Consider the following 4,749-nt stretch of genomic DNA (forward strand, 5'->3'; position numbering starts at 1 on the left):
TCAGCTTGGAGCATAGAAAGGAGGCTACTTCAGTGGCCGCAATAGATGTTGAAGCGGAGGCAGCGGCCGCCGCGTAACCCCTTCCAAGGGTGCACTCTGCCCTCCGATCTAGAGGGTCCTGCAGACTAGACCCATCGTCTGCAGGGACCAGAGTCCGCCTGGACAGCTTGGCTATCGCCATGTCCACCTTGGGAATGGAACCCCACGATTCCACCAAGGGTTTAGCCATCGGGTACATAAGCTTGAACTTCCTGGTGAGGACTGGACCTTTCTCAGGCTTTCTCCACTCTGTGCGCATCACAGAGAGAAGGGTCTCATCCGCCCTAAAGACACGCTGTGTCCGGGCGGCGGGATCGAAGGACTCCCCCATGTCAACATCATGGTCCCGAGACCTGATGGACTTCAGAAACGTCTGTGTTTTCTCTGGAGGGAAAAAACAAGAAGTTAGTTCTTCTTCCTCAGAAGATGACCCCACCGAACAGGGGGTGGGTCTCTCAACCGGTGCAGCCACTTCCATGGGAGTCTGGGAGGATCCAGGTAGCCTCTCATTAAGAAGGCGCACAACTCCCTTTATGGAATCATCCACGTAGGTTTTCGTCAACTGGAACATCTCCTGCATCGTGGGTTCCGTGGTTGCGTGTGGGCGACAACTTTCACACCTTGAGTAAGGGCAGTTGTCGTCCAAGGGTGTGTTACAGTCGTAACAGGCCAAGTGCTTTCTTTTGGCCCCGGACTTCCGCTGTTGATCAGAATCCCTAGGGGAAGCCATCACTGTAACAGAAAAAGAGACAGGTCATAACACCTACAAACACACAGGGAGGTGGAAAAAAGACCATATGGGTGCCCACCAGCACTTGAAGCAATTTAGAGCTAGAAGAAAACTACCCAAAGCAAAGCAAAATATGCAAGCACAGGGAACTCTGGAGCTAGCTTGTCAAAGCGATGCTACCAGAGACTGAATGACTGGCTCTGGGCTGTTTAAAAAGGGGAAGCCCCGCCCCCTGGGCGGGACCTCCAGAGAACAACCCCAGAGACCTCAAGGAGCCTTATTAAAGGCTCAGCTTTAACTTAAACATCTCCCAAACTATCCTGAAACTTCAGGAAGCCCATGGAGGAGAAAACAACCGAGCGGTGAGGAGAAAAACCCCACCGTATCGGCCATACGAGAAACCGTGCGGCCACGTTGCGCACCTGCGCGTCACTTCCGGAAGATGGCGGCGCCCGCGGCGCCGCACGAACGTGGCCGAGAGCAAAAACGGGGCACCGCTGAGTCGCCAAAACCAGGCGAAAGAAGAGGGGAGGGAGATCCCCCCCGACAGTACCCCTGTTTAAATATATAGCCGCAATTAGGCCTAAGTAATAGGCAAAAAGGCAATGTAAACAAAGGGGCGATTTGTTTTAAAAAAAAACAACAAGAGAGCCCCCTGCAGCACTCTTCAGCTCCCCGAAGTGGGAGCCTTACGCCAGTCCACCTGTCCAAAGGACAGAAAAAAACACGGTGGGCTGGGGGGCGATCTCCTCCCTTTCAGAGAGCTGAAGATCGCTTATTGGTTCTTGGGCTCATTAAAAATTCTGCCGGTCCTACCAGTCCACAGGGGGCAGTTAACCCCGTCTGTGCTGCTGGTAGGACGTAAGGGAAGGTATCTTTAAAATAGAAGGGACATTACCAACCGTGAATTTATAGACTAAGATTTAGGAAAACCCCTAAAATGATATGAGCCAAAAATAAGTGTTACATAGGAAGATCAAATGCCTGTTTGAAAAGTAGGGTTTTCAGTGCACGTCTGAAGGAGAGAAGATTGGGGATCATTTTCAGGGCCAGAGGTAGGTGGTTCCAAAATCTGGCCCCTTGAGCCGAAAAGGATCTACCTCCATGTCTGATCTTATTAACTTGCGGGATGTTAAAATTTTCAGAGTTACTAGACCTCAATGTCCTCAACAAGGGCCCCACACCATGGAATACCCTATGCATGAAGCATCCAATCTTGAACATCACCCGTTGTTGGACGGGGAGCCAGTGCAAGGCATTAAGAGAGGGAGTGATATGCTCTTGGCGGGCAACACCCGTTAGTAGCCTTGCTTCGGCATTCTGCACAAGTTGAAGTCTATGCAAGTTCTTCTTAGGGAGTCCCATGTACAAGGCATTACAATAGTCCAACCGACTGCTGATCGCTGCTCCGACCAAGGCTTTCCTGAGAGGGGATTTGATGTATTTTAAGATCTTCCTCAGAAGTTTCAGCTGGTAGTGGCAGGTACTAACCACCTGATTTATCTGAGGAGCCAGGGTTAATCTGGAGTCCAAGACCACTCCCAAGTCCCTGATCTGGATGGCTGTCTCAGGGACAGGTCCAAAAGACAATGGCCATTGGGGTGCTGAGGGTGTAATTTTCTGGTCACTGAATGTAATGCATTCAGTTTTGGTGCCATTAAGGTTTAAATAATTGGCACTCATCCAGTGATCGATCTCCAAGAGACATCCGGCCAGATCGACTTGATCAACTGCACCTTTGGCAAGCCTAACGTACAGTTGTGTATCATCCGCATAAACATGAAACTGAAGATTGTGGCTCCTGATGATGTCGGTCAATGGTCTCAGATAGATGTTGAACAAGACTGGAGATAGTGCCGAGCCTTGTGGTACTCCACAGGACAGTGGGAGATCGGCTGAGTGGAATACCCCCAGCTTCACTCGTTGTACCCTGTCCTGGAGAAATAAGACCATCCATGCCAAGGTCTTTTCATCTAGTCCGGCTACCACTTTCAACCGGTTCAGTAACACTTGATGGTCAATAGTGTCAAAAGCGGATGATAGATCCAGAAGGACTAGGACCATAGAGTCGTTCTGGTCTAATGCCATCAGTAGTGGTCTCAGTGCCCCTTTCAAGAATTGGAAGTCGTCAAGAATGTGATTGGCCTACAGATATCCCTGTAGTTGTGCAATAACCTCCCTCTCACCTATCTTTGCAGCGAACGGCAGTCCCGAAATCGGTCTAAGGTTACTCAGATCGATCACAGGTAGCGCCGGTTTCTTAGGCAGGGGTGTTAACACTGCCTGCTTCAGAATAGCCGGCACCTGACCGCTGAAAAAGGAGCTATTTATAATGTCTCGAATGTATGGTGCCATTGCAACCGCAGCGGACTTCACCACGGCCGCCGGGCATGGATCTAGAGGCGAGGAGGAGGATCTGAGAGCTCCAATGATTTCAATCATTCTCTCCTCAGAGATAGGCTGAAATTCTGTGAGAGAATAGGGTGAGGTTGAGAGTGGAGAAGAAAGTGTCTCGTCCGTCCTATGAACCGTTGGGATATTGTCCCTAAGTTTATGAATTTTTTCAGCAAAGTAGTCAGCCATTTGCTGGCACAGTGCTTGAGAGTGCTCCGTCGTTGCAATCTTACATCTAGGATTGGCTAGTTCTTTAGCCACTTTGAAAAGTTCTCTGGAGTTGTTAGCCACATTGCCTATTTTATTTGAGTAGTATGTTCTTTTGGTACTTTTAATATTGTCTCTGTATTTTCTCATACTTATTTTGTATTTAATTTTGGTGAATTCTATGGAATTTTATCTCCAGGCCTTTTCAAGGGCTCTGGTAGTTTTTTTTTATCCTCTCTTAATTCAGCAGTGAACCAAGGCGGGTTTTTATTAGGGGGACGAGGTTGCTGTTTATGTTTCATAGGTGCTAAGGTGTTTAGTGTAGCCTCTATACAATCATTAAAAGCTGTTAGTGTGACGGTAACGTACACTACACACAGGGGGAAGGATAGTGACCACTGCGCTCCACCCTCACCCCTGGCCCTGCCTACTTGCCTCGCAAGTCCTAATGACAGGGGACAACTAGACAGCAGTTCCTAACTTAGGATATGTGCTGGGAAGACAGACAAGACAAATAACGGAACGTGAACGGACCGGGTCAATACCTAGAGAGCTACGCAGTACTAAGGAATGAGGAGAGAATAGTCAGAAAAAGCCGAGGTCAAATACCAGGAGAGAAACAAAGTACAACAGGAGTCCGCAAAGAATCGTCAGGTGGAAGCCGGGGTCAGGATACCAAGAGAGATGCGCAGTACATGAGGAGCAGGCAGAGAATCGTCAGGGAACACAGGATCAGGTAAGTATGCAGGAACAAAAACAATCACCAGATACCTAAAATTAACAGGCAACCTGTGGCCAGTAGGCTGCCTGTATTTATAGTGGGGAGTGAGGGTCATGTGACGTGGCCAGCATCACATGACCGACAGACCGACCAGTCGAGCACCGAGTGATCAGCTCGGCGCTCAAGGCAGACCTAGGAGCAGGGAGCCTCCCAGCTAGCAAAGCTGCCCTGGGAACAAGGTCAAACACAGATCCTCGCTCCCGAAGCTAAGCAGCAGGTCTGCTCCAAATTCCTCCAAATTAAGAATTTTCAAATTTCTTTGTTGGGTGAGAATCTTGTCTCTCACTGGAAAATGGGGAGCTTTTTTAACCACCTCAGCTCCCCTAGCTTAAACACCCTTAATGACCAGACCACTTTTTACACTTCTGACCTACACTACTTTCATCATTTATTGCTCGGTCATGCAACTTACCACCCAAATGAATTTTACCTCCTTTTCTTCTCACTAATAGAGCTTTCATTTGGTGGTATTTCATTGCTGCTGACATTTTTACTTTTTTTGTTATTAATCGAAATTTAACGATTTTTTTGCAAAAAAATTGCATTTTTCACTTTCAGTTGTAAAATTTGGAAAAAAAACGACATCCATATATAAATT

This window comes from Bufo bufo, chromosome 7, assembly GCF_905171765.1.
Source record: "Bufo bufo chromosome 7, aBufBuf1.1, whole genome shotgun sequence".
Lineage (NCBI taxonomy): Eukaryota > Metazoa > Chordata > Amphibia > Anura > Bufonidae > Bufo > Bufo bufo.